At 42.7% G+C, this 19,277-nt stretch overlaps 1 long non-coding RNA gene across 1 annotated transcript; it reads left to right on the plus strand.

Annotated features, from left to right (window-relative positions):
* The first annotated feature begins 13,761 nt into the window (after nucleotides 1–13,761).
* Nucleotides 13,762–18,594, plus strand: LOC138739904 (uncharacterized). Its single transcript, XR_011342540.1, has 3 exons — nucleotides 13,762–13,850; nucleotides 17,614–17,728; nucleotides 18,023–18,594. It is a non-coding gene; the product is annotated as an uncharacterized lncRNA (long non-coding RNA).
* Nucleotides 18,595–19,277: the final 683 nt, after the last annotated feature.

Consider the following 19,277-nt stretch of genomic DNA (forward strand, 5'->3'; position numbering starts at 1 on the left):
GGCATAGGTTTAAGGTGAGGAGTTTTGAGGATATAAGGAAGATTTTTTTCACCCAGAGGTGACTGGAACCTAAATTTCACTGCCTGAATAAAGGGTGGAGGCAGAAACTCTCACAACAGTTAAGAAGTATCCAGTTGAACAAATGTATGGTCAATCTAAAAGAGGTACTTAATAATCAGCATGAAAACAATGGGCCAAAGGGTCTGTATCTGGCTGTATGATATGATGGGACAAATCTACTTAGTGTAAGGTAAAACATCATGAGATGGGAATGTGTAAGGAATTACCCTGTGCAGGGCTGTAACAAGAAGGGGAGGTGTCCTTGTACTCCTGTTAGGTAAAACATCATGAGATGGGAATGTGCAGGGCTGTAACAAGATGTGAATGCATCCTTGTACTTACAAGATAAGAGAGACATTGATGGATTGAGAGGCAGGAAGCTAGCAGGGAAAGGATAGCAACAGTTTTAGTCATTGGACAAGTAATGATATGATGATGTTCTAAGCACATATCCAAGGGTATAAAAAATCACCATTTTGCTGATAACGGCAGAATGCATTCTCCGACTAACATGGTTAGTCGCAAGTGTTACAATCCGGTAATAAAGAACAAAGAACCCTGATTTCGACTCAGTCTGGTGTTTGTCTCACTCATTCATGAACAAAGCAGACCTAACATTAGCTGCTGCCCCTAATTCTTTGACTTATCTGGGTATAACAACTTCCCACTTGTAGACTTTCTCCTTTCTACAATTGGGGTCTTTCTTAATTTGCTTGTGGGTCCTTCCGCCCAGCCCCTGACAACCTCAACAGTCCATGTTTTACTTCAGCGGGCGACTCTTGGGGTCCAATGGGCCAGGATATCCTCTGCTGGTCTCCCAAGTCACTTTCCCCAAGTCTTTGCTGAGTGAGCTGAGTAGTTCTATTCATTACCTGCTGTGCTCATTCGTGCACTGCCCCGTGGTGCACTGAAGCACTGGGGAGCATGGGGTTTTGTCTGGAAGATGGATCCAGGGACTTCATTGGAAAAGACAGCTTGCACACAGCCAATCAGCCAACAATCTCATGGCAACAGAAAGCTAGCCGCAATCTGGCAAAACTTTTTTTTAATGCCCTAGTTGACCTGTGCCATTACTCTGATGTCCCATCATCACTCTGGTTGACTTTATCTCCTCTTAAAGCATAGAATCCAATTGTTTTTTTTAAATATCTATTACTTTGTTACTTCTCTGTGTGCTGTAGCCAATGTCTATAAAACAACTACACTCCATGAGTGTTGTGAAGTTCTCCACTCCAAGCAACTGAATTTCGCCTGCTATTTGACAATAATTCTTTTGCAGTACGTTTATTTATCATTTATTTACCAACGGAGATATTTATTTTACATTTATCATGACATTTATTCTGAAATCAGGAAATAGGATGGGAAAGCCAAGCTTCTGAACATGCATTTTCTTAAAATTCTGATCAGTTTTTATTGGCAGAAGATGTTCCCCTTTTACTTTACCTATTTCTGTCAAAACTGATTTTTTTTAGTTCATTGGGAATCATGGCTAGGCAAGCATTAATTACTCATCCAACAATTTTCCCTTGTACTGAACAGTTCACTCAGCTTTCTCAGAGGGTAGTTTGGAGTCTACTGTATTACTTTAGACACCCAACCTGACCAGGTAATGCTGACATATCCTTGTCTAAAGGAATCAATTGCCATGAAAAGGCTGGAGGACTCACAAAGCAGATCACAGTAGAAAGAAACAGAGTTAACCTTTTAGTCTGATGACTTTGGTCAGAAATGGGAAAGGTTAGAAATCAAACATATTTCATGTTCTAGATTATTGCTTTACAGCTATCCGATATGATTGTGCACTGTGGCACACCTGTCCTTTCACCTTTTTCTTTCCCACATCCAATGACCTACACAATCTTTGAATTACCACGTGGTCTCACCTACACAGGAGAAGCCAAGCACTGATTTAGTGATTGCTTTGCAGAGCACATGCTTGGTCCAGAAGATGACTCGAGGCTCTGGTTTTTTATCACTTCCATGCAGCATCCCACTCTAATCTATCAATCTGGGGCCAATTATTACAATGAAACCTAACACAAGCTTGAGGATCAATTGGGGGTGGCGTCAGGCGGCATGGTTGGTGTTGTGGTTAATGCAAAGCTATTACAGCACAAGCGATCTGGGTTAGACTGAGTTTGCACATTCTTGCCATGTCTAATAGGGTGCTCCAGTTTGTGGTTCACTCCAGTTTCCTCCCACCTTTAAAAACATATCGCGGTTGTAGGTCAATTGGTGCATTGGATGCACAGGCTCTTGATGTGACTTAGAGCTTTAATATGCTGGCAACTGTCAATTAACTCACTCTCAGATAATTCCCTGCTTTCCCCACCCTACCTCCATCTTTTCTGCTGATGTAAACTAATGTGTTTATCCTCCCTTCCCAGTTCTGATGAAGGGATCCAGATCTAAAATTCTCCCTCCATGACTGCTGTCTGACTCTGAGTGGTTCCAGCATTTTCTGTTTTGTTTGGTTATTTTCATGCCAATGTGAGGCTTGATCTATCATCTAGCGTGGGATTTAATCCAGGATCTCTGTAAAATGATAGAATGCAGAGGTCCATTCCTCCACTGCATCAATTGCACTGTAAGGACAGCTTACCTGAGAAAGAAACATTGGCAGCGTTTTTTTTTAAATACTATTTTAGAAGGACATTAACTGGAAGAGATGGAGGGTAAAAAAAATCTTTTTGATGGGTACACCAAAAACTTTGTCATGAGCTATTCTTTAATCCGGAGCATAAGATGTTCTGAGAAATCTACAAGATGAAGTGTATGCTGAGGACAAGCTTCTTCTCGTGAAATTGATTACTATTGCCAAGCACTCCCAAAGAACAGCATACGACAATGACAGCATCATTTACAATGCTCCACAATGTGTGAACTAGTTTTGAAGGCACCTGTTGGGAGAGTTGGAAATTACAAGGTTTGTTTTCTGCCACAAAACCTGGTCCACAACAACTTTTGTCAGGGCAATGGAATAATCGTATGTCGATGTTAGATGGCAAATAAACACAACCCTATAATAAGGATTGTTTGAGATATACAGGCCATTTTGGCCCATGACTCCATGCCACCCAATTTACACCCAATTAATCTAAACCCCCAGTATGTTTTGAATAGTGGGAGGAAACAGGAGTCCCCATGGAAAACCCACGCAGACATGGGTAGAGCGTACAATCTCCTTACAAAGAGCGTAGGATTCGAACCCTTTAACCCTTTAAAGGCATGTAATAACCACTATGCCAACCTTGCAAGGTGTCAGAAAATGTACAAGGGCTGTGTCTGTATTTTTATATCAGCTAAATTTCCATGTGTGGAAGACCACTTCAGTATTCCTCTGCCAGCTGCAAACTGAATGAATACTAAATTTCACTGCAAAAGCACAAAAAACCATACATGCTGGATTCTGGTGGAACTTGACATGTCAGGCTGCATCAATGGATAGAAATGGTCAGTCCAAGTTTTGGGTGAGGACCCTTTAAGGAGACAGAATTTTACTTTCTATTTTGAATTAAATTTGTGTTACAGTTGACATAGTGATCAGTGCAACACCTTTATAGCACCAAGGATTGGGACCAGACCTGGGTGCGAATCCCACATTGTCTGATACGAGTTGGTACATTCTCCTCCTGTCTGCGTGGGCTTTCTCTGGGGGCTCCAGTTTCCTCCCAGCCATAAAAAATGTATAGGGGTATAAGTAAATTGGGTGTAAAATGAGCTGCATGGACTCATTGGACCGAATTAGCCTGTTACCATGCTGTATGAATAATTTAAAAATTAATAGAACATTACAGAATAGTAGAGGCCCTTCAGCCAACAATGTTGTGCTGACCAGTGTAAACCTACTCTGCAACAATAAAATCCTCCCCTACATCATACCTATAACTCTGTTTTTACTTACATCCAAAAGATATAGAGCCAGAAGTAGGCCATTTGGCGCATTGAGTCCACTTGGCTATTCCATCATTCTCCCATTCAGCCCTACTCCCCTGCCTTCTTCCCATAACCTATTATACGCTGACTATTTAGATACTTATCAATCCCTGCCTTAAATACAACCAAAGGCCTGGCCTCCACAGCTATCCTTGGTAGCAATGTCCAGAGGTTCACCACTCACTGGCTAAAGAAATTCTTTCACATCTCTGTCTTAAATGGGTGCCCTTCATTCATGAAGTGATCCCCTCTTGTCCCATTTTCCCCTACCATGGGAAACAACTTTTCCATTCCACTCTATCCAGACCTTTAACATTCAAAATGCTTCTACAAGACCTACCCCATTCTTCTGAACGTCAAGGAGTACAGTCCAAGAGCCATCAAGCATTCCTCATATGCTAATCACTTAATTCCAGGAATTGTGAATTTTCTCTGCACCCTCTCCAATGCCAACACATAATTTTTTTAAAGAAGGACCCCAAATCTGTACCCTGTACTTCAAGTGAGGTCTCATCAGTTCCTTGTAAAGCATCAACATTACACCCCTGTTCTTTTATTCTATTCATCCTGCAATGAAAGCCAACATTGTATTTGCCTTCTTCACAACCAAACTCAACCTGGAGATTAACCTTTAGGATATCCTGCACTCAGATCCCCACATCCATTTGCACCTCCATCTAAATATTAATCCTCCCATTTATTCTTTCTACCAAAGTGCATAACCATGTACTTTACCACTTCTTGGCCCATTCTCCTAATCTAAGTCTCTCTGTAGACTTTCTGTCTCCTCATCACTATCTGCTTCTCCATCCATATTTTTTAATCATCTACCATCTCAGCCACAAAGCCATTTTTTCTGCAATACAAAAAAATTAACATACCAATATAAAATGAAATGGTTCCAACACCAACCTAGGCAGAACATCACTAGTAGCCAACTAAAATACCTTTATACACAATCTCTGTGTCTTGCCAAACAGTCAATGCTCTGCCCATGCTAATATTTTTCCTGTAATTCCATGGGCCCTCATCTTGTTAAGAAAACCTCATGCGGCAGCTTGTCAAAGGCCTTTTGAAAATCCAAATACACTGCATGTCATTTGTCTAGACTGATTGCGGTTTCCTCAAAAAGCTATAGTAGTTTTGTATGGAAAGATTTTCCCTGTAGGAAACCATGCTGATTTTGGCCGATCTTATTGCATACTTTCAAGAACTCCATGGCCTTATGCTTGACTCTTACAGCTTTCAAACCACCAAAGTTAGGCAAATAGATCAACAATTTCCTTTCTGCTACCTCCCTCCCTTTTTAATTGATGGAGTGACTTTTGCAATTTTCGAGTCCTTTGGATCCATGCCAGAATCTATTGATTCTTGAAAGATCTTTACTAATGCCTCCACAATCTCTATAGTTACTTCTTTCAGAACACAAGGGTGCATTCCATCTGGTCCAGGGGACGTATCTACTCTTATCTACCCTTAGACCATTCAACTTCCCAAGCCCAAATATCAGGTACCTGCCTACATTTTGGTCATACCTTGAATGAAGGGCTCAAGACCAAAACTTTGGCTCTGTACCTTTATCTTTGCGAATATAAAGTATGTCATTTTACCTGTGGAATTTCTCCAGCATTGTGTTTTTACTTCACTCACTGTATCTGCAGACTTTGTGTTTCATTCTCAGCTTCCCAAGCACCTTCTCTCTAGTGATTATGAGTGCACTCTCCTTTCTTCCCTGACACCCTTGAAAGTTAGGTATAATGCTAATATATTCCACACTAGAGACTTACGTAAATACTCATTCAGTTTCACTGCAATCTCTTTGTCTCTCATGACAATTTCTCCAGTGTGATTTTCCATTGGTCTTATATCTACTCTCGTCCCTTTTGTACTCTTAATGTCAGATCAAAAAAGATACCAAATGCTTTTTTTAAATTATTTTATAGTAACCTTTCAAAGTTCATATTTTCCTTCTTAATGACCTTCTTAGTTTCCTTCTGCAAACTTTTAAAAGCTTCCTAATCCTGTCTCTTCCCATTAATTTTGCTTCCCTGTATGCCTTTTCTTCTGCTTTTATGGTCATGTTATGATCACTGTGTCCCAAGAGTTCCCTTATCTTCAGTCTATTATCAACTCTGTTTCATGACACAATACCCAATCTAGAATTACCATGTCCCTGGTTGGCTCAGCCACCAGCTGTTCCAAGAAGCCATCCTGAGGGCATTTGTTAAATTCTTTCTCTTGGGATCCAGCACCAACCTGGTTTCCCCTATCAACCTGCATTTTGAAATCCCCATGACTATTGTAAGATTGCCCTTGTTGCACGCCTTCTCTATCTTCTTCTGTGATTTGCACACCACATCCTAGCTACTGTTTGGAAGCCTGTACACAACTCCCATCAGGGTCTTCTTACCCTTACAGTTTCTTAATTCTACCCAAGGGATTCTGTACCTTTTGATCAAATGTCTCCTTTCTCCAAAGATTTAATTACATATTTAACCAGCAGAACCAACCCATCCCCTCTACCTACCTTCCCATCCTTCTGTTATGCTGTACATCCATCATATAACAAAAATAAAGGCACCATTGCTGCCACAACAGTGCCACCAGTGGTGTATACCCAGGAGCAAGGAGACACAGTTCCGCTCCAAATAGTTCAACCGTCCAATCATAATGTGACAGCTCCATACAGGCTTTAAACTGCCTATTAAAGAAGCCATCAGTGCTTTATTTTAAAATCCTGCAACATTGGGATGGCAGCAGCCATGAGGGGTTGTAGATTCTTGGGGAGCAGCAGACCAGTGTGGGGCACCAGAAACTGGAAGAACATACCCTGTTGAGAAGGAGAAACAGAGAAGATGACCCTACAGGACTATTGGACATGGTGGCAGACCAGTGAGGGGCTCGCACAGACTGCGGGTGACTTGTGCTCAGGGGTCCCACACTGGCTGTAGTCTGCTGGACACTGGCTCGTGGGAAACAGATATTGCCACCCCAATTCGAGAGGGTGCTGAGGGCAAGCAGGGGTCCTGAAGGGCCTTGGGTGCTGAAGGTTTCCTGATCCTGTAGGAGGTTTGGATCTGGAGCTCAGGTGGCCAATAGATCGAACTGGAGTTTGTGCTGCTGCAGAGACTGTAGGAGCATTAGAACCGAATCCACAGACACTGAATGACTCTTAAAGGACTCCCTTTTGCTTCTCTTTCTGTAAGGAGTGCCGGACAACAGCAATGGTGACATTTTGTCTGAATTATGGCAGGCAGAAAGCAAATTCTGTAATATTATTTTTTTTCTGTACTATTGCATGACAATAAAAGAATCTTGAATATTTAGTTCCCAGTTGTGATTTTCTTTAGTCATAATTCAGTGATGGCCACAAAGTCATACATGCCAGCATCCATCTGCACTACTGGATCATCAACCTTGTTGTCATGTAATAAAACAGAAAATGTCAAACTACACATTTGTCTACTCTAAGGTAGACAGTCACCATTAGTATTGTCTGGCATCCTTTACAGCAGATGGAGAGAAATTCAAAGTTCTTTTTATTGTCACATAATAATATATTAAATATGTGATATGCATGATATAATTTAACTTTTGGCTGCCATAAAGGAGACAAAGAGAAAATGTTAGAGCTACCCCTTACAGTACGAGAGCATGAGAAGCAAAAGAATATCCCTTCAGAGTTACTGAATGTCTGTGAATTTGCCCGCAACGCTCCTGCACCCTCTACAGTCACACAGACCCTGTCAAATCTGATGGCAACCCGAACTCCAGATCCAAAACTCTGACACAATCTGGAAGTCTTCAGCACTCAAGGTCCTTCGGGAGCCCGTTCTTGGCCTCAGCATCCTCTCGAATCCCATTTCCATTACCTGGTTCCTATAAGCCAGTCTCCAGCAACCCATAGATTGTGTGGGTCCTTCAGTGCTGTCCGCCTTCACTGGACATATCCGGTGCTTCTCCTCAACTGGGTGTTTCTCTCCATTTCTGGTGCCCTGCGGTGATCCGCTGCTTACTTAGAGTCTGCAACTCCTCGAGGCCACCGCCAGCACAGGTGCCGCCATCTTGGGCCCAGACCCCGCAGTTGCAATTTTAAATAAAGGTACCCTTGTTCCTCTTACAGGCTCTTTTAAAGCCTGTATGGAGCCGCCAGCAATTGAAGTGGGTGGTTGGACCCTGTGGAGGAGAACCGTTTCTTCTGTCCCTGCCTCCCCGAATCTGCCATTTTTTTTAATATACTGCAGGCATTTAAATTAAAAAAAACTTTCAATGCTGTATTCATCACCCTTTTCAACCTCAGGTTAAATCCTAAATCTTGCACCTGCAATTTTTCCCTATGGACTGCTTCCTCACAATCTTGCTACACAGTCCATGTACTTGTGTATCTTCTGCCCTACTCACCACTCTCTTACTCTGGTTCCCATTACCCCTGCCAAACTAGTTTAAACCCTTCCCAACAGCTCTATCAAACCTGCCCACCAAGATATATGCCCCCTTCCCGTTCAGTTGCAGCCCATTCTCTTTGCATAGGTTTTACCTTCCCCCAGAAGAGATACAAATTATCCACAAATCTGAACCCCGTCCCCCTGCGCTAACTCTTCATCCCACGCATTTGTCTGCCACAACTTCTTATTCCTGCCCGCACTGTTGCATGGCACAGACCGTATTCCAAAGATTACCACCTGCTTTTTAGCTTCTTTCTCGAACTCCCTATATTCATTTTTAGGACCTTATCCCTTTTCATTGGTACCAACGCATGCCTGCTCACTCTCCCATTCGAGAATGCTATGATCTGAGATGACCGTGACCCTGGCATATGGGAGGCAATATACCATGTGGGAGTCTCATTCTTGCTCACAGAATCTCCTATCAGTTCCCTTAACTATCAAATCCCCAATTTCCTCTTCTCACTTTCCTTCTGAGACGAAGGGTCAGAATCTGTACCAGAGATCTGAACACTACAATTTGTCCTTGGTGGACTGTTTCTTTCCCCAACAGTACCTAAAACAGCATATTTCTTTGGCTTGGCTTCGCGGACGAAGATTTATGGAGGGAGTAAAAAAGTCCACGTCAGCTGCAGGCTCGTTTGTGGCTCACAAGTCCGATGCGGGACAGGCAGACACGATTGCAGCGGTTGCAAGGGAAAATTGGTTGGTTGGGGTTGGGTGTTGGGTTTTTCCTCCTTAGCCTTTTGTCAGTGAGGTGGGCTCTGCGGTCTTCTTCAAAGGAGGTTGCTGCCCGCCAAACTGTGAGGCGCCAAGATGCACGGTTTGAGGCGTTATCAGCCCACTGGCGGTGGTCAATGTGGCAGGCACCAAGAGATTTCTTTAGGCAGTCCTTGTACCTTTTCTTTGGTGCACCTCTGTCACGGTGGCCAGTGGAGAGCTCGCCATATAATACGATCTTGGGAAGGCGATGGTCCTCCATTCTGGAGACGTGACCCATCCAGCGCAGCTGGATCTTCAGCAGCGTGGACTCGATGCTGTCGACCTCTGCCATCTCGAGTACTTCGACGTTAGGGATGTAAGCGCTCCAATGAATGTTGAGGATGGAGCGGAGACAACGCTGGTGGAAGCGTTCTAGGAGCCGTAGGTGGTGCCGGTAGAGGACCCATGATTCGGAGCCGAACAGGAGTGTGGGTATGACAACGGCTCTGTATACGCTTATCTTTGTGAGGTTTTTCAGTTGGTTGTTTTTCCAGACTCTTTTGTGTAGTCTTCCAAAGGCGCTATTTGCCTTGGCAAGTCTGTTGTCTATCTCATTGTCGATCCTTGCATCTGATGAAATGGTGCAGCCAAGATAGGTAAACTGGTTGACCATTTTGAGTTTTGTGTGCCCGATGGAGATGTGGGGGGGCTGGTAGTCATGGTGGGGAGCTGGCTGATGGAGGACCTCAGTTTTCTTCAGGCTGACTTCCAGGCCAAACATTTTGGCAGTTTCCGCAAAGCAGGACGTCAAGCGCTGAAGAGCTGGCTCTGAATGGGCAACTAAAGCGGCATCATCTGCAAAGAGTAGTTCACGGACAAGTTTCTCTTTTGTCTTGGTGTGAGCTTGCAGGCGCCTCAGATTGAAGAGACTGCCATCCGTGCGGTACCGGATGTAAACAGCGTCTTCATTGTTGGGGTCTTTCATGGCTTGGTTCAGCATCATGCTGAAGAAGATTGAAAAGAGGGTTGGTGCGAGAACACAGCCTTGCTTCACGCCATTGTTAATGGAGAAGGGTTCAGAGAGCTCATTGCTGTATCTGACCCGACCTTGTTGGTTTTCGTGCAGTTGGATAATCATGTTGAGGAACTTTGGGGGACATCCGAGGCGCTCTAGTATTTGCCAAAGCCCTTTCCTGCTCACGGTGTCGAAGGCTTTGGTGAGGTCAACAAAGGTGATGTAGAGTCCTTTGTTTTGTTCTCTGCACTTTTCTTGGACCTAAAACAGCATATTTATTGTAGTGGGAAATGGCCACATGACTGCTTTATGCTGACTGCCAATTCCCCTTGTCTCTCCTAACTGTCACCCAGTTACCTATGACTATCTATCAGCCCCTTTACCTCCAAAATTATCCTATGTTCATGCATCTCCATGATCTGTAAGGAGCTGCAGTTGGATGTACTTCTTGCAGTTGTAGTCATCGGGGACACTTGTGCTGTGGCAGATTTCCCACATCCTACAATTAGAGACTATCACTCCCATAGCTACCATCCCCACTACCTACACTGGGCTAGTCACACACTAGCCACTCCAATAGTAGTCAGTACACTTATCCCTGCTCTAAAATTCATTTGTTTCTGCTAATGAATCATAATTTGAATGGTCTGCTAAAGCGCTGAGTCCCGAAAGCACTCCTTTTTCATCTCTTCTCCCTGATCTGTTCATAACTCTCTCTCCTTGTGTTTTAATTGATCTGTTCAATATGCCTATCCAAAAGTATTTTGGATCTCCCTATTGTATTAGGCTCCAGAACCAGTTCAGCAAAGCATTCCAGGCACTCACCAATCACTGTGTGAAAATAAACACTTGCAACTCCAGCAAAACACAGGTTTGGTCCTGACTTCTGGTGATGCGTGTGTGGAGTCTGCATGGATTTCCTCTGGATGCTGTGTTTACCCTTCACATCCCAAAGACCTGCAGATTGTTGGGTTAATTCACCAGTGTCTACTGCTCCAAGTATGTTGATGAGTGGTATAATCTGAAGACAATAATACGAGAAAATGCATTGGTGGAGTATTGAAATTATTTGACATCCAGTATAGAGCTGATGGGCCAAAATTACACAAAGCAATGTAGAAAATTAGTAAATGCACAGTGGACTGAAGGGGTTAAATATATTATGACATTGTCAGATGGAGGCAAGACTGGATGAAGGCAAAGCTACTGGAGAATCTCATTATATTGCCTGGATTGGAAAATAGGTCTTAAGAGGCAAGGTTAGAAGAACTGGGACTTTTCTCTTTGGACCTTAGAAGGATGAGAGGAAACTTGATAGTGGTCTACAAGGTTATGAGAGGCATAGATAGGGTCGACAGCCAACACCTGTTTCCCAGAACAGGAATAGCAAACACCAGAGGACATCTGTACAAAGTGAAAGGAAGGAAGTTCAGGGGAGACATCAGGGGCAAGTTTTTTTACACAGAGAGTTGTGGGTGCCTGGAATGCCTTGCCAGGGGTAGTGGTGGAGACTGAAACACTAGGGTCATTTAAGAGACTCTTCGACTCATGGATGAAAGAAAAATAGAGGGTTATGGGGTGGGGAGGGTTTAGTACTTTTTTTAAAGAAAGATTTGGGTCAGCACAACATCGAGGTCTGAAGGGCCTGTACTGTGCTGTAGTGTTCTATTTTGAGTTACAATACAACCATGCACATTGAAGAAGTTAAAAGAAACAGAACAAAGGAAGCTTAATTGAAAGCAAGTTTTATCCAAAGCATTTCATGATAGATTGGCACCCATTCGATAAACACCAGGATTTCAGTTGTAAATGATACCATCTGATAGAGTGTAACTTCTCCATCTGCCTTTTCCAATATCTGTCTTAATTATTGTACACTTCGACGGTAAGTGTGGTCATAACTAAATTAGTTTTATTTTCCTTTCCACTGTGTAATATTTGTTTGTGAAAATTACACACATAAGCTTGAACACCTGTTCAAATTAAAATGTGCTTGCTGTATTAATACAATTTAACAAAAAATTGCTTCACCAAAAACAGACATCAGACTATAAATATGTCATTTAACTAAATGAAACATTAAAATTATTTGAACAAATTTAATTACTTTGGTTTCTCTATTTTCTCTGGCACAACATGGAAAACTAATTTGCCATAACAGAGAAAGAAGGGAGGAATGTTGTCAGGCATTTAATAGGTAGCTGATCGAAACCCCACATTTACTTTTGTGACAATGAAATTCAAGATAATTCACTTGGTCAATAATGAGCAGTTATAAAATTAAAATCTGAATAATTTTGTCAGCAATTTCAATGAATACGCAGATACATTAAAAGGACATTGTTGTCAGATGCAATTATTCTTTTAATCTTGTTTTCCACATGTCTTTTGCTTTCCTTGTTTTGATGTTATTCAATTAAAACTAAGATTAAACATCAAAGTTGTTTCTCAAACCATTGTTCAAACATTGATTGGTTTTGTAGCTGTTATGCTTGCTTTTGGCTAAACATAATTAAACCATTGATGTAATTTTGTATGTTTTTTTCCTTGGAAAGGGGTAGAATTAGGTGGAGTTATCTTCGACATCGTACTTTAATTAATTTTGAATGGAAATTTTGTAAAGAGAATATTTTACAATGTGTCAAAAGGTTAAACACAAGATTTTCTGATTTTGTATGTTAGTGCACCTGTGGTAATGATTTATTTAATTAAATAACAATCTATTCAGTCTCCTTTTGTTCAATGTTCATCCACCTAATTAGATGAATGATCTGCTTCCATGTCTGTGCTATTGAGTGTCGGTTGGGGTTTTACTATTAAAACTGCTTGGTTCAAGCTTCAGGTCATGTGGGTCGTATGCAGGATTTACTCATACTTCCTGTCACAGTGTGGGTTTGTCCCTCTTGCTACAATGGATTCTGTCCACATCCTTGGAGCTGGTTGGCTAATTGGCAACTGTAAACTTGCCTCTTTCATTGGCAAGTGGCAGGAGAATCAGGGTGGACATGTGACACAAGAAGCAGTTTCAGGGCTATAAATATTGGGATGCATATTTTGAGTGCGTTTTGAGAGTCTTGGTGGGCAAATTTCAATTGAATTGTTTATTGTCATGTTTATCAAGGTACTTCCCTCTCTATTCAGAGAGAGATACCCCCTCCCCTTGTTGCCTCTCAGTTTTTTTTTCTCTTCTACCTTCCCACCCATATCCACCTATGACCTCTTACCTCTTAGATGGTACATCTTCCCCTCCACCCCCTCCCCTTCCTCTTCCTCTCCTTTCCCCACTTTTTTATTCAGGCACCTGCCTGCTTTTTGCTCATACCTTGATGAAGAACTTAGGCCTGAAACGTTGGTCACCATGTACTTCCTGGAGATGTTCTGCTTCCTGCTGAGTTTCTTCGGCACTTTGGTGTATTACCATGAAAACCTTTACATTTGCATATCCATAAATGCAACTCCCAAATGCTCACCAGTCTTCAGAATGATTTTGCTTTCTTTAATGTTGTAAAGGAAATGTGGGGAATATGAAATATTTTAAATAATTAATGCCTCTGATAGGACTGCCAAATTCAGTTGAATTTCTTCTTTCAGGTGCAGCTGGTGATCTCCATGTGCCTTCCAATCCATCACTCCCAACACTGCCTATCCTTCAGGTGCACTGTCCTCCACCCTTAAAAGTAAAATAGAAAGTAAGCAGAACTGTTGTTAGCCAGATTGTTTTATCTTGCTCTTTTGGTAATTTTTGCTCCTTTTTTAAAAAAATAATTGTACAAGGCAAACAAGAGCACGAAGGCTGGAATAATAAACAAACAAACAAAAAAAAAACTTCTGCTGGTCAGGTAGCATCTATGGAGATAAAGGGATTGTCGCCATTTCAGGTTGAGCCCCTACATCGGGTCTAAGAGTGGAGAGAGGAGATGGAAGACATGTAGGGAAGGGGTGAGGCTGTGGCTGGAGGAAGGAGATGGTAGGTTGCCTAAGCCAGCTGGGGAGATAGGGGTGGAGTCAGGAGACAGTGAGCGGTTGTTGATCAATAGAGAAAAGTAAGGAGAGAGTAAGTTGAACCAGACATGGCAGAGATGTCAGGTCTGATAAGTAAGGAAGGTGGTAAATGGACCTAGATAAGAGAAGGAATGTGGGCAGATGGAGCCAATTAGTAGAGGGGGATAAAAGGTCCATAAGATGTCGTGTGCAAGTGATATGGAGATGTACCAAAGAGGGGGAGAATAGGGGGGGGGTGGAGAAATCAGAAGAAGAGAGAAAAGAGCATTTGGAAAATTCAATATTCAACCTATTGAGTTGTTTGGTACCCAGGCAGAATGCAAGGTTCTGTTCCTCCAGAATCGTGCTTGATAAATCTATTGGAATTCTTTGAGATGGTGACAGGTAAAATAGATGGGGGAGAGCCAGTGGATGTGGTGTACCTGGACTTCCAAAAGGCCTTCGATAAGGTCCCGCATAAACGACTGGCTTCCAAAATCAAGGCTCATGGGATTGGGGGTAAAGTATTGATGTGGATTGAGAACTGGCTGGCAGGTAGAAGACAGAGAGTTGGGATAAATGGCTCGTTTTCTGAGTGGCAGGCGGTGACCAGTGGGGTACCACAGGGATCTGTACTGGGACCCCAGCTGTTCACAATTTACATTAATGATCTGGATGAGGGGATTGGATGTAATATCTCCAAATTTGCAGATGACACTAAGCTAGGGGGGGTTGTGTGCACGGAAGAGGGGGTCAGGAAGCTCCAGTGTGATTTGGATAAATTGGGGGACTGGGCAGATACATGGCAAATGCACTACAATGTGGATAAATGTGAGGTTATCCACTTTGGTAATACAAACCGGAGGGCAGATTACTATTTGAATGGCAATAGATTAAGAGATGGGGAAGTGCAGAGAGACCTAGGGGTATTTGTACATCAGTCTCTGAAGGCGAGCATGCAGGTACAGCAGGCGGTTAAAAAGGCAAATGGTATGTTGGCCTTCATATCAAGAGGGTTTGAGTATAAGAACAAGGATACTTTACTGCAGCTGTACAGGGCCTTGGTGAGACCACAACTGGAGTATTGTGTGCAGTTTTGGTCATCTTATCTAAGGAAGGATGTTCTTGCAATGGAGGGAGTGCAGAGGCGATTCACCAGGCTGATATCTGGAATGGCAGGAATGACTTATGAGGAAAGATTGCGCAAATTGGTATTGTACTCCCTGGAGTTTAGAAGATTGAGAGGGGATCTCATAGAGACATATAAAATTCTGGCAGGACTGGACAGAATGGATGAAGATGGGATGTTTCCAATGATGGGAAAATCCAAAACCCGGGGCCATAGTTTGAGGATAATAGGCAAACCATTTAGGACCGAAATGAGGAGGAATTTCTATACCCAGATGGTGGTGAATCTGTGGAATTCATTGCCACAGAGGACAGTGGAGGCAGGTTCATTAAATATATTTAAGAGGGAATTAGATGTATTTCTTCAGTATAAGGGTATTAAAGGTTACGGAGAGAAGTTGGGGACGGGGTAATGAACTTTAAGATCAGCCATGATCTCGTTGAATGGCGGAGCAGGCTCGAAGGGTCGAATGACCTACTCCTGCTTCTATCTTCTATGTTTCTATGTTTCTATGTATCTATTCCTGATCAGCCCTTCCTTTTCCATGTACAGTATAAAACCTGCCCTTCAGATCCCTTTCAATAATATTCCCAACACTCTTGGAAGGCTCACTGACCTATTGATTCTGGGCCTATCTCTGCTGTTCTTTCTAAATTAAAATGGAACTTTAGACTTTCTTCAGTCTTCTGGCCACCTCACCTGTTGCGATCTCTGCTAGGTTCCTAGCACTTGCTTCCCACATCATCCTGGAACATACCTGGTCAGCACCAAGGATTTCCAGGACCTAATCTAGGCGTACTATTTGCAAATGTGTTTTATTTTCTTCTCATTTTCAGTGGAGTGTGAGTAAATACCTAAGAGAATCATGTTATAGTCTCTGGCATTGAAACTCTTGGCAAAATATCCTTGGTATAGCTTTCAATTTATGATGCTAAGGAAGAAAAGAATTACACTTATCAAGCACCATTCCTGACCAACCTAAAGTTGTTTACAGCCAGTGAAGTACTGTTAGACGTAGTCTTTGTTGTTAAGTAGATATCATGAAGGTTAGTTTGTTAACAACAAGCTTCAACTAATTGGAATGTGATAATGGCCATTTTTTTTCTGATGATGTTAATAGTGGACTAAATATTGGGCAAATGCTCTGGCCTTCTTTGAACAATACCATAAGATTTATGGGTCCAAAATGAACCTCTGTTCAATATGAAATCGAAAGAACATGGTGGGTGGCACATTGCAGTAGCTAGTAAAGCTTTTGCTTTAGATCTCCTGTATCCTGGGTTTCATCTGACCTTCAGTACTAGTCCTTTTCACACTGGCCATTCAGTGAACTGGTTAAGGAAGCCAGTTGTGCCTTTCACACTAGACCACTGTTTACTGGTCCTCTGTGCCCTTTCACATTTATTGCAAGACATTCCCGGGGATGGGGATTCTATCCTCCTCTGGAGATGTCCCGAATTATGTAACATACACTAGTTGGAAGTGACATCATCATCTTTTGTACAATGGCGGACATCAGTTTGATCACTTGGACTGTTCTAAAATTGTGTGATTCTATCACCAAATAGACAGGTCTGATCAACATCCTTTTATGCAAGCTTGTGCAAACAGTAATGGAACCTACTGGTGAGTGTCCACCAGCTCATAGGTTGAATAATTTCATTAATACATTGCAGATAACCTTGGAGTGTAAGGCTGGGCTGAATAGCCGCTGGAGAAGATACCTGCTTATTTTGCGGTATTTTGTATAATAACTGAAGAATGTGGAGGAGGGGTGGCTACATGGGCCCGTGTTCTGGGTTGAAGTCAAGAAATACGATAATCAACAGTGGTGTGAGAATGTTAGAATGACTCGGAGTACTTTTGAATTTATTGTAGGGATGCTCAAGCCAGAGCTGAGTTGTAAGAGCACCAACTGCTGAAAACCTGTGGAGCCTCAGATCAGACTTGCAATGGCTTTGTGGTGGTATGCCACCCCTTGTGGGTGACTCCACTGTCTGTATAGTGGTGTGCCAAGTGACCATCATGCTGAAGCAGACCCCCATGAAATGATTCATTCACCTGATGAGTGGAGATCATCTCCAGCAGGCAATTGGCCTATTTTCGAAAAGGGGTGGCTATTCAATGTGTGATGGTGCCATCAATGGCACACATATTCCCATCATTGCCCCACACGAAGACCTATAAGACTACTACAATCGAAAAGGGTGGCACTCCATTATTCTTCAAACTGTTGTTGACCACAGCTGACAGTAAGGATCATGCCTGAGTTACAAGTGTTTGTCTTCACTTATTAATGTTTTCCATATGTCAGTAAGAGCTTTGTGTTTTTGTGTTCCCAGCTTCACAGATGTTTATGTGGGTTGGCCTGGTTGCACCCATGATGCTCAAGTTCTGCTGAATTCTTCCATTTACAGAGAGGCTGAGGATGCAGGAGGTTATCTATTCCCCCATGAAGTAAGTGAATATGCTACATGGTATGGTGATGCTTGCAACATGTGCATGAGAGGGTCTCAAGCATGAACAATAGGCTTTCAGTTGAGTTTGAAATGTGAATATAAGTGTGTAGGCATTATATATAAGTTCATATGTGTTAACATATAGCCATATGTTTGCTTATGTACATATATGTATAGGCATAGGAATGGGATGACTTGTTGGGTCAGGTGGGACTGTTGATTTGTGTGCCAGTCATGTTTGTGCTGCCTGGATCTATGAGAAACTGATACCTCTGGATTGCTTTGTTCACAGGTATCCAAGATTATTGACGGAGTGGAAATCCTTGCACATTTGATCAGGCATTGGCTGATGAAGGGGTTCACACAACACATTGTCAATCACCTCAAATGCAAATTCAACCATGAGTTGAGCTCCGCACGAATGGTTTTGGACGACTCAAAGGTCGCTGGCGGTGTCTGGATATTAGTACCGCTTTTGTGACTGACGTTGTCGCTGCCTATTGTGGCCTGCATAATCATGTGAAATTAACAAGGAGCACTTCCTGGAAGAGTGGATAATCGAGGAGGCAGTTCTACCTCTGCCAGATAGGATTCCTTATCGGGGTGCAATAGGCCGGGGTCACATGGCTATATGCGAGGATATCATGTCTGTTTTGAGTGGGCCTGAGGCAGACAACTGAGATGTATCACTGAAATGTCAACAAAATGTTTATTGCACATCCAAAGAAGTACATCTAATGATTTTAAACGTATTGGAGTGAACATTGTAAAGGCATGTTTAACACCATAATAACTTTTTTAATAGCTAATATCTGAAGAATAAAGCCATGTACAAATGGTAAAACCTCAAACTATTCAAATAAAATTCAGTGTATTGTCCAAAACTATGTATATGGTAGTCACTTGACACTCTCAGGCCTCCTCTTCTTCTAATATCTGCAAGTAAGAGGTGGTGAAAGGGGGATTGAAAGTGTCATCTGCAGACAACTTGCCACTGCTCCATAATGATTGTGCAGATGCTGAGGGGATTGTAGAGGTGGGATCGTAAAGGGGGTTACCTTAGGGATGGGGAGACAGTGGTGGGAAGAAGGAGAAGACTGAAAGATAGGAAGGGGTAGATGGTGGGAGAGAGGAGAACTGAATGAGAAAGGCTAATGGTGGAGAGAGGAGTGTGGAAGGAGGAAGGCTGATGGTGAAGGGAGGAGGAATGCAGTTGCAGGGAAGATGGACCAGGCTGAGGGCAGGAGGAGGAAGGAGACTGGCCGGTGGAGGCCCAAGGCTGAAGGGCGGAGGAGGGAGGCAGACAGCACACAAGAATTCCAATTGATGGGGCGAGGTCTTTCCTCATGCCCATCTGGGTCTGCATCTCCTGGAGATGCACAAATCTCAGCCGACAGCTCCTGCATCTTCGAGGACATCCCCCTCTTCTTTTTCCCTTTGGATACTGCATAGTACTGCAGCACAAAGGAGATTAGCAAGATGGCACAAGACACAGTAGACAAATTAGACAGATAAAATAGCAGTTCCTACCTGAATCTGGCACAATA

This window comes from Narcine bancroftii, chromosome 7 (assembly GCF_036971445.1).
Source record: "Narcine bancroftii isolate sNarBan1 chromosome 7, sNarBan1.hap1, whole genome shotgun sequence".
Classification (NCBI taxonomy): Eukaryota; Metazoa; Chordata; class Chondrichthyes; order Torpediniformes; family Narcinidae; genus Narcine; species Narcine bancroftii.